General features: G+C 34.9%; 1 long non-coding RNA gene across 1 annotated transcript; it reads right to left on the bottom strand.

Moving 5' to 3' along the window:
• Nucleotides 1-5,010: 5,010 nt before the first annotated feature.
• On the bottom strand, nucleotides 5,011-10,316 carry LOC130541571 (uncharacterized). Its single transcript, XR_008955640.1, has 3 exons — nucleotides 9,982-10,316; nucleotides 8,589-8,671; nucleotides 5,011-6,884 (listed from the first exon to the last, which is right to left on the bottom strand). It is a non-coding gene; the product is annotated as an uncharacterized LOC130541571 (long non-coding RNA).
• Between the last annotated feature and the right edge of the window lie 1,019 nt (nucleotides 10,317-11,335).

Here is an 11,335-nt window from a genome sequence, read left to right as displayed (position 1 = left end):
TCAAAGGAGGAGAAGTGTTCTTACCCTTTCATAATACTACCTGATTTTAAAATAATTGAACATGGAGTCTCAATCATACATAGATCTTTTATGTTATGTGAAGTAATTACAATACTCAGGTGCCTTTTTGTTATATAGTACTTATAAAAGAGCAAATTTAAATATTATTTTCTTTTCTAAAAAGATTATTCCAAGAAATTGGAAATCATGTAATCATAATAATTTTCTAAATAAAATAGAATTTATCTTTCTCAAAACGAAAGGATCTTTCACAATCACATTTGTTTATTTTTTAATTATTATTTTTTATTTTATTTTATTATTATTATACTTTAAGTTTTAGGGTACATGTGCACAATGTGCAGGTTAGTTACATATGTATACATGTGCCATGCTGGTGTGCTGCACCCATTAACTCGTCATTTAGCATTAGGTATATCTCCTAATGCTATCCCTCCCCCCTCCCCTCTCCCCCCACGCCACAAGAAATAACTATTGCCAGTATGGAGAATAAAAGGATTTTTGGATTTTACATGTGACTGGATGAAATATATTTTGGAACAGGGATGGGGCAAGCAATGAAAAATTAGCAAAGTACAATTTTTGATAGAGAAGTGTGCTCTCTATCTTCGATCTATCTTCTTCTTTGATTAAGAAGTGAGTGGAGTAAGAAAATCTCTGAAGAGATCACATTTTCTTTAAGTTTTTGTTAGTAAATGTTTGGGTTTGCATTTTTGGTGCATGAGTATCTGAGCGATGGAGTCTTTATTATGCAGACTGCAGATCATTAAATTATCACAGTTGAGGGAATTAAAAATGTGCACATCAAACTTAATAGTCTTAAGTTTCATAGCCATTTGCATTAAGCCTTACAAAGGAAAATGAAACTTGAGTGCTGAGCTGAACTATAAAAGGAGATATTTAAAATCAGCCAATCAAAATGTAATTGTTTATTTTTGCTAATGGCCATTATAAGAAAATCCACAAACACAGACATTTTGTGAAAATAAAGTAAGACAAAGTTTATTTTCATGGACAAAAACAGTAGGATTTTTCTCTGGAATGGTGAGCAGAAAAAATGATTTTTCAAAGATATTCAAATCCTGATCCCCAGAATCTGTGAATATGTTACCCCAGATAGCAAAAAGGACTTTGCATATTTGATTAAGTTAAGGACTTTGAGATGAGGACATTATGTTGCATTTCCCAAGTAATAACAATCTAAACTTGTGGGTCCTTGAAATTGAAGAAACTTCCCTGGATATGATAAGAAGGAGACGAGGCCATGAAAAAAATCTTCTGAGATGCAAACATGCTGGCTTTGAAGATGGAGGAAAATGGCTAAGAGTCAATGAATGTGGGTGGCCTCTAGAAGGTTGAAAAGGCAAGGAGATTGATTCTCCCTACAACCTCAGGAAAGAATGCAGCTGTGCAGATGCCTTGATTGGACTCCTATGAGACCTGTGACAGACTTGCGACCTAGAAAACTGTAAGGTAAAAGTTTATGACATTATGAGCTAGTAAATGTGTTGTTTTTTTTACAGTTGTGATAGAAAATGAATACACTGGGCAAAGCTTTCAAAGGAAGGAACAATTGTTCAAACACAAGCAGAACTAAAAAAACATAGAACATTTTCCTGTAGGCGTTGCAGATCTCTGTCCATTCCTAGCTCCTGCTGTGTTTTCTGCTACTTTCTTCAGGAGGATTTGGGGTCGGTAATTCAATACTGGGGAGGGTGGGGAATAACAAATTCAATATCCATACTTGTTGGGGAGAGGAAAATGGCAGGTCCAGACTCCATGCAGATGACTTTGGGTAGAAGGGGCATCTAACTGGGGAGAATCAGATGGCACAAATATTTCAGGCATAGGGCTGTTCTTGGATGTGTCAGCAGGAGCAGGTATACGTTAGAAGAGACACACCCATGCAGTGACGTTGTGAACATTTGGCAATGTGTATTAGCACAGCTCTTCCCTTTAGCAAGATTTGTTTTGCGGTTCCAGATAGGTCATTTCCAGGCCTCATTCCGCCAAGGTAGTAAGCTAGATATGAGATATGTTTTCAGGGTGTAATTTGGCAATATGTTGTTTTTTTTTTTTTCTGGCTATTTTATCACTGCTAATATCAGTAGAGTTTCCAGCCCACATGTTGGCCCTGCTTCAGCCTTTACCCCACCAAACCATGAAATGAAAGTCAGTAGTATATTTCAAAATCTGGGCCGTATTTGACAACATTGCCTTTTTTTTTTTTTTTTTTTTTTTTGACAGTCTCACTCTTTTGCCCAGGCTGGAGTACAGTGGCATGATCTCAGCTCACTGCAGCCTCTGCCTCCCAGGGTCAAGCAATTCTCCTGCCTCAGCCTCCTTTAGTAGAGATGGGGTTTCACCATGCTGGGCAGACTGGTCTCGAACTCCTAACCTCAGTTGATCCACCCACTTCTGCCTTTCAAAGTGCTGGGATTACAGGCAGGAGCCACCATGGCCAGCCAACACTGCCCTTTGATTAGTAATATAAAAACTTGTAGGTTGATCTTAACAGCCATTTTATTTCATTTATCTTATACTGCAAATAGCAGAGAAATTTCTACAATAAAATATGTTTCTGGATTTCCTTGTAAATAATATTTTCTTATTTTTAGTTCCTAAGTGAGTTGAAGGTAAGATAATTGCTTTTAAAGTGAATTTTAAAACCACTGTCTTTTCCAGAAACCCAAGCAAGCTTGTCAAATTGTGCCTGTGACAGAAGAAAGCAGCTACTTCTCTACTGACAGTCGTGATTTTCCAAATTGTTCAAACCTCCGAACATTTTCATGGGGAAAGTCTGAAATATCTGGACCAATGAATAATCAGAAATCATTAAGGAATAAGTAAGTGGGTCAGCATGATACCTTAGGTGAATGAAAATGTAGATAGAATAATAAAATTTGAAGAGGGATGACATGATAAAAATGCCACATCTTCTTTTATGATGTATCTAATTGTTGATAAAGATTCAGATATATTTTATATGTATACTTAAATACATAGTAAGTAATGGAACTTGGAATTTGGGGTATTTTTATGCTTCTACCATTTTATTTTTAGCCACACTGAACATACAATGTAATATACTTTATAAAATATTCCCTAAATGTAAAAAAAAACTCTAAAACACTGTAAGACACTACTGATTCCACAGATCAGATCATGTTACATGTGATTATAGATAAATATGATGCATCTCATATATTATTCCTTGTAAAACTTCTGACACAGATGTTATTATTGCCCTGAACAAAAACAATTTAATTAAATTTCAATATAAATTCTTGTAAAATGAACATAATACCATTTTTTTAAGTCTAAAACAATAGAAGCATTTCTAAAAACAGAGAGACTATTTTCATCAGGTTTCACTGGTGATTAACACTGAACATGTTGCGGGAAGCATGTCTGTTTCAAATCCCACCCTCGTGTATAGAATTTGACACCAGATGGTTTCAAACTAACAAGGAATTAACAATTTGTGTGTTGTTAATTGTTCCATTATAAAAGTACTCTTGTGGAGTAAATAAGAAATACATTTCCATGGCATACAGCTGAAGATATAATTGTAAAGTAAAACAAAATGTGAACAAAAGTTTTGGTAATTGCTAAAATGTGTCAGAAAAGGCACAGTATCATTTTTTTAGAAAAACAATATTGCTTTTTTCCCTATTCTTTTTTCTTTTGATTATTTGAAATTAAATTCAGCACCACCATAATTTAAATATGTACAAAATATTAATGAATGGAATACACTCTGTGATGTGTAATTGTATGTGTCAACTTGCCTCTGAGTTAAGGAATAGCCAGATAGCTGGAAAAATTGTATTTTTGGTATGTCTTTGAATGAGTTTCCAGGAAAGATTATCATTTGAATCAACAGACTGAGTAAAAGTCTTGCTCCTCAATGTGGGTGGGCATCCCCCATTTTGTCATGTCCCTGAATAGAAGAAAAAGGCAGAGGAAGGAAAAATTCACTCTCTCTCTTCTTGAGCTAGAACAATCATCTTCTTCTGTCCTGGAACATTGGTGCTCCTGGTTCTCAGACCTTCAGTATCAAACTCAATTATACCACAGGTTTTCCTAGTTCTCCAGCCTGCAGATGGCAGACTGTGGAACTTCTCGGCATCCATAATTGCATGAGCCAATTCCCATAATAAATTTCCATCTATCTGTCTATCTACCTACCTACCAATCATCTAAGCATCTATTTTCTATCATCTATCTATCTATCTATCTAATCTATCTATCTATCTATCTATCTATCTATCTATCTATCTATCTATCTATCTATCTGGCATCTATCTATCTAATCATATGTCTTATTGGTTCTGTTTCTCTGGAGCACATTGACTAATGCACACTATAAATCTATCCAGTTGTACGTTTCAAGTGTTACCAATTTTACTTTTTGACATGTAGCTATCCTGTGTTGTTCCTATTTGACATACTGTGAACAGTACACATTGTATTGACAAGTGCATGATGGGGACAAAAGTCTGAATTCAAGGATTTTTTAAATATGTTGAGTACTTTTATCATAATTGCTATATATAAGAAATCTCATGTATTTATGGGAATTAGAACTCATAATGAAAGGCTAGGAAAGAAATTCTCAAAGTTTTTGTTTCAGGACACCGCTGCACCCTTAAAATATTGAAGACCCCAAATAATTTTGTTTTATGGCTTATATATTTTAATATTTACTACACTTGAAATTAAAACTGAGATTTAAAAGTTTATTGAATAATTTAAAAATAGCAAGATTAACCCATTACATGTTAACCTAAATAACATATCTTTCTAAAAATACATTTCTAAACTAAAAAATAATTGGTGAGAAGAGTAGCATTTTTCTACATTATTGCAGATTTTAAAACTATCTGGCTTATTAGGAAATAGTTGAATTCTCAAAACTCTTTTGCATTCAACCTATTATAATATGTTGTTTTGGTTAAAGTATAAAAAATCAGGCTTACACAGAAATATAGTAGGAAAAGGAATAATTATTTTAATAATGTCAAAGATAAAATTAAATTTGAGACAAAATTAGTAAATGCTACTTATTCCTGATCATACAGCCTTAAAGGAAACTATCTGTGGCCATGCTCTTTTCAGCAGGATTCAAAGGTATTTGAAGGAAGTTTTGGTTTTATAGAGGAAAAGGAGTAAGTCCTGAGATAGATAGACTCTGATTAGCAAGTTTTCTTAACATTCTTACGGGATTTTTGAAAGTGGTGGAGACTTTCTAATTGCTCTTCAGGTACATTTTTGTGTCCTTGTGTCGTAGGACTTTTTCCTTAGTTCAGCTAAGAGCCAGTTTCTTGTCACATGGCCATGAGATATTAGACTCACAGACACTTTGAAGGTTGAAAAAAATGGAATTTTTGAGCAAAAATGGACAGAAAGGGAAACAGGACTCTCTGCAAAGCTAGGGTCCTGCAAGTGTGCGTCCTGCCTCACAGATTGAATTCCAGGTTCCACCCAGGAAGAGGAGGGGCCAAGCTCCTCCCCACTGCAAATGAACAAACTTCCCGAGGCTCCGTCCCAGTGTGCACTCATGCCAGGGACAGGTGGGTTGGGGGTTCTCCGGTGACCCCTTTATACTCAGCTCTCTCACTTGGTTGGCTGCAATTGGGTAGATAAGCGATTTGGGGAGATTTCAAAAGAGGAAAAACTTGCTTAATCTTCAGAGTGACAAACTCTCGGTAGCTAGCCATTTTGGGGAACAAGAGGAGGCTGATGGAATTACTTTTCTCACTCAAACTCATGCTGTTTTTATGGCAGGCAATCTCTCAATAATATATTTAGGTAATATTGCACATTCTTCTTTTATACTATACCAAAACTCCACAAAGGGTAGTCTATTAAAAGTTAGTTGCAATGTGTTAACTGAAACCGTATCAGTAAACTTTTTATCATCTGGTACATTAAAATCCATTGGTGTATTTTGAATTTGACTGGATCTTTTCCCAGCATATGATTTTATAACCCTGTATATTTTTCAATTGGAAAATATTGTTTTATTGATTTATGCAAATCTCTCAAATGTTGGCACATTTAATTATAAAATATTTTTAAATAGCATCCATTTATATAATCACTGACCTTGTCAGAAAAGACTCCAAGAGTTGGAAGGCTGTCAAGCTCAGTCATTGACATACATTTTCTAAAATTTCACTTTTCACAAAAAGCTCAATTTTTATCAATCCCAACAAATACTTTTAGTTATGTTCTTTGAAGTGACATGCTTACTTTGTTGATTTTTCTAGAAAATGTCTGCTAAATGCCCAAGCCTGAATGACAAGAGTAAGATTGTAAGCCAGTCTTTGAAATAAAACTTCTGTTGAATGGAAAAAAATCAACTGGCTCAGCTTGCCACTCAATCACAGATGTACTTTTCTTCAAGACAACCATCAACCAACATACTTTAGTAGACAGCAGAAGTTCTTCATGAGAATTTTACATTTTATCACACAGAATATCAAAAGTACATACACTCATACTCAAAGGCCATTGTTTATGAAAATTAATCATATTTTACTGCTTTGGCAATAAGTTGCTGCTGTTGTGGTTTCTCCCTCTGATTGTGTAGAGGGAAGTTATAAAAAGTTTAGTAGTATGGTCTGCTTTCGCTTGTCTTGATTGGTGTGAAAGCATCAATGGTTTTATCCACCACTCGTTTTGTACCATGAGTTTAAATTTCAACACAGTAAAAAAGGCAAATATATCAGTTTACTATCATTGTGGAAATAGTTTTGATCTCCAGGTCTCCCTGAAACTGCAAATATCTTGAGTACCTCATGGTATATGGCACAGCTCTGGAAAACTGCTGTGGTAGCGGAAATGAAATCTGAACTCTATCCTTGATTCCAAGGTTTATCTCCCAGGGTTGTGGGGGGGAAGAAAAAGAAGAGAAAGGAAGAAAAGAAAATTAATGTAAATAATATTAATTGCAAAGAAAACAAATGCAATTATTATTAGCAATAGTAGTAGTAGCAGTGGTAGCAATAGTAGTAGTATTAACTTAGTTATTATGGATGATTATATTGACCTGACACATAAAACTTTAAATTAAAACTAATTAGTTGGGCAAATGTAACAGTCTTCCATTACACTTTTTATTTATTCCAATAAATTTGGAATTCCTCTATTACATTTGGGAGTTATACACCATATAAGTACTTTCTCCCTAAAGTAGACCCCCAGCAACTGCTGCAAAATGTTCTTCCATTGGCACTTTTATATCCTGGCCACAGGCATATTGCCTAGGTTTTGCCAATCAGATTCAGCCCAGTGAAAATTCGGTTCAAACTTGAGCACCTAAGGGAAGGTACATCCATGTAAATTAACTTTATTCATAAAGGTGACTGTAGAAGCTTGTGGATTACAAAGAAAAAATGGCTGCATCAATGGGTTCTCAGTGATGTGGCTGCTGTTAATATCATGGATTGCAGGGCAAGTCAAGAGCCTGGTAGCAGTGCACGTGGCGGATCTATGGTGGCCATGGCAGTTGTGGAGCTTTCTTTTTAAGCAGATCTGCTTGTTATTCTCAGCACTGTTCCTGAATGATTATATTTGAGCCACCTGAAAGTCATCCCAAAGGTATCTTGAGCTCCCCAATATTTTTTAAACTAGTTTTATGCTTAATCATCTAAAATCAAACCCCTTTACAAAAAGTATCCTGTCTTAAGCAGGTAATGCTTTATGTTGGGCCATTTTTTTTAAACATTTGGTATACTCTGAGATACATTTCACATGACGTGTTTCATTAGTGATAATAAAAAATGTATTGCATTAATCAGGGTTCTCCAGAGAAACAGAACCATTAGGATATGTGTGTGTGTATATGTGTATGTATAAAAGGTGATTTATTATGAGGAATTGGCTCATGTGATTACACAGACTGAGAAGTTTCACAATCTCCCATCTGCAGGCTGGAGACCCAGGAAAGCTGGTGGTGTAAATCAGTCCAATTTTGAAGGCCTGAGAACCAGAGGAGATGGTATAATACCAGTCTGATAACTGGAGAAAATGAGATGAAGTGTCCCACCTCAAGTGGGCAGGGGGGAAGCAAAAAGGGGATGAATTTTTCCTTCTTCCTTGTGTTCTATTCAGGCTCTCAACCAATTGGTTGATGCTCACCCATCCTGGTGGCATCCTCACAAGGGGAAGGGAAATCTGCATTACTGACTCCACTGATTCATTGCTAATCTCATCAGGAAACACCCTCACAGACATACCCAGAAATAATCCTGATCCAGATACCTGAACATCTCCTATTCCAGTCAAGTTGACACAATAAAATTAGTTATCACATTTACAATCAATATAAAGAAATGTTCAGATGTTCAGATCTTTTTTCTATGGCCAAGTTTCATCCATCCAGGTTACATAAAAGCAAAATTACTTTCAAGGTATATATGTGCATTTTTACCTTGTTATTTAATACAGCATACTGCTTAATTTGAAACTTTGGTCTGTCAAGAAAATGTCCTGTGCATTAGTATAGGACTTAAATGTTCATTCGATAAAATGTATTTAACAATTTAGGCTTGACTAACCTTCATCAGAGATTTGCCTAAAGTAAAAGGCTGATAGAAACTCCATGAAAGCTCCAAGAACGCTTGTGGTTTATTTGTTTGCTCTTTCAGCAGTTGTCAATAGATGAAAATATAAAATTGAGAAATAATATTATATTTTGTGCCAGACATTGGCTTGCTGTGCACACAGGGTATTATTGGACAGAAACTGACAACTGTTTCATTAATGAAAGAATTGCCTCAGTACTCAGAAATTATGATTCAATGGGCATGAGCCCACAGTTTTGATGGAGTAGAAGCTTATTCTTTGAAATTTTCCTTCTGCGTAGCATATTTATTAATTCATTTTTATTATCTAAAAATCATGTTAGAGCACTCTCTCTGTATCTAGGATCAGAATTCTTATTATCCTGAAAGCTGTGGGAATAGGGGATTTCTACCAATGCTAAACCTTTCCCCTTTCCCTTCTACGTTTCATTTTTAGGAAAAAGTGGAGGACACTTTGAAGTATAATTTTAAACTACTTTCAAGTTTTGTTAAGAGAATCTTTCTTCTAATAAGATGCTGTCTGGGGCTAGTAAATAGTTTGGCATTATAAAGAGTGGGTGTAAACCTTACATACAATTCATTGATAGTTTTTTGCTCTGATAAGATTGTTACTATATCTATAAAATTATATCATAAGAGGCAGTTTTAAATAAAAAATGATTGAATAAATCCTGATAGCTGAAATTGTATAAGAATAGTAATTATTGTTATTATTAATAAGTTCCTTTGAGGAATTATTACTTAAATAATACAGTAAACATGTAATGATACATTCTGAATACATCAATAATGAAGTTTTTTAGACTACATGCTTTACAGAAACTTTGAACAAGATTTTCAACCTCAATTTGCTTCATATAGGAGAGAAAACTCTGTAACTCCTTAAAAGTACATCTAAAAAAGGGATTTTCTCCACTTTCCTCACACGTGCACGCATGCGTGTGTGTGTCTGTCACCTGTGTGAAAGATGACAGAAGCAGATAGAGCTAAAAGAATTTTCTAAAAATAAAATGCACTGCAGAAAAGCTCTGAGATCTTACAGAGAGTGCCAAAATATCAGTGCATCGGTAGCCAAGGGGATAAAAAGGGTATAAAAATTCCATTTCCTTAAACTCCACACTTTCCTGGAACAATGTGAAGAAGAGAGCAGTGCTGCCAAGTAAGACCTTAACTTGAAATGCCAAAGTCTCTCGGAAGCAGTTTCTCAAAGATGGTATTTTAGGGCAAATGATCAGCAAGCCTTTGGTTTCTAGTGTTTTGTTTTCTTATTCATGTGGCTTCTAAAGCTGAAAATAATAAACTTGTAAGTTGGATTGAAACATTAAAGTATTAGATATTATAAATGTCAATATCAGACACATACTACCTTTGTTGCATTTTTTCCCTATATTGTTTTTAGATGTCTATCAGTTTGTATGTCTTCATTCAAATCTGCTCTTCTATGAAGCCATCCTCAGCTTGTGGAAAAAATGCCCTCTTTATCATGAAAACTCTGGCAGAATTTACTTGTTGCAACTCTCATAGGGCTACTTTAAAAAAACTCTGAATAACCAGAGTAATGAAGAGAAGTCTAGGCCTCTCTTCATCTTGGGATGAATTAGAGGATTGATGATCAGGTTTTTATAAAATTCAATCTGAGCTAAAGAATGTGACCAAAATTATATTTTAAACCCTTCCCAACGTGTTGTCATTTGTGACATCACATTTAACTCAAACGTCATCTTCTGTGAGTTCTCTAATCTCACTACTTAAATCCAATCCCACTATTATGCCCTCCTTTTCAATGTCTCCTGGTCAGTTTCATTAGGAGTCAAAATATTATGTGCCTTTCATTGAAATATCTTCAATAAAGATAGCTTTTCATTGAAGAAAGATTTGATCTATGTCAGTGGCAACTTCCAACAGCTATGACACAGGTGTCAAGCAACTTGAATTTTATATGTCAGCATGATCATCAGATTGAAGGTTTGACTAAAGCGTGTGAGTGTGTGTGGGGTATGTGTGTACACTTATACTCCTCCCCAGATAAATTTTCATTTAATGGGTCTAGGACACACAAAAATCATGTGTTTAAAGTTTCAGTAATTTCCAAATAATTGCAAATGGCTATCATATGTCTAATAGTAACTATTCACTACCCCCACATCCCTCAGGTTCAACAGTTAGGCAATCCTTCCCTTTATTATCACATATTTTCAGCAAAATTTTTCCATAGTATTTGCACTGTCCTGCTGTGCTGTAATCTTTGGTTTATTGTCCACTTTCCCACTAGACAGAGATTTTTGTGGACAGAGCCTATATTATTTATTTCTATAGCTTTGAAACTACAATTTAATCTCACATATATATGTTAAACAAAGTTTAATAGACATATTTAGTTTGCTCTATATTTGTTTAGATATTAGTTTGCTAACTATGGTGTGAAGAGAGAGAGGAGAGTAACATTTAGAGATTTATTTTGGAATCAAATTTTAATCTGTAAAGATCTTCTTAGTATTTGTCCTTTATTCATAGTATCATCAAGTTTTGTTGTTGTTGTTGTTAAAAAGAGAGAAACCGTGATGTGCATTTACCCTGTACAACATTTAGCAGAGCGATCAGGAATCAGGCATAGGGGATTTCACACTGAAACTGTGTTATTTTCTTTTCTTACTCAGGAGGGAGCTCAAATATGGCGTGCTACTTTTGTGGACATTTAATCACCAGTTATGTTTTCTTTA

The sequence above is a fragment of the Pan paniscus genome, chromosome 4, assembly GCF_029289425.2.
Source record: "Pan paniscus chromosome 4, NHGRI_mPanPan1-v2.0_pri, whole genome shotgun sequence".
Classification (NCBI taxonomy): Eukaryota; Metazoa; Chordata; class Mammalia; order Primates; family Hominidae; genus Pan; species Pan paniscus.
The sequence above is the reverse complement of the archived record's forward strand: the minus strand, read 5'-3'. Positions and strand labels throughout refer to the sequence as shown.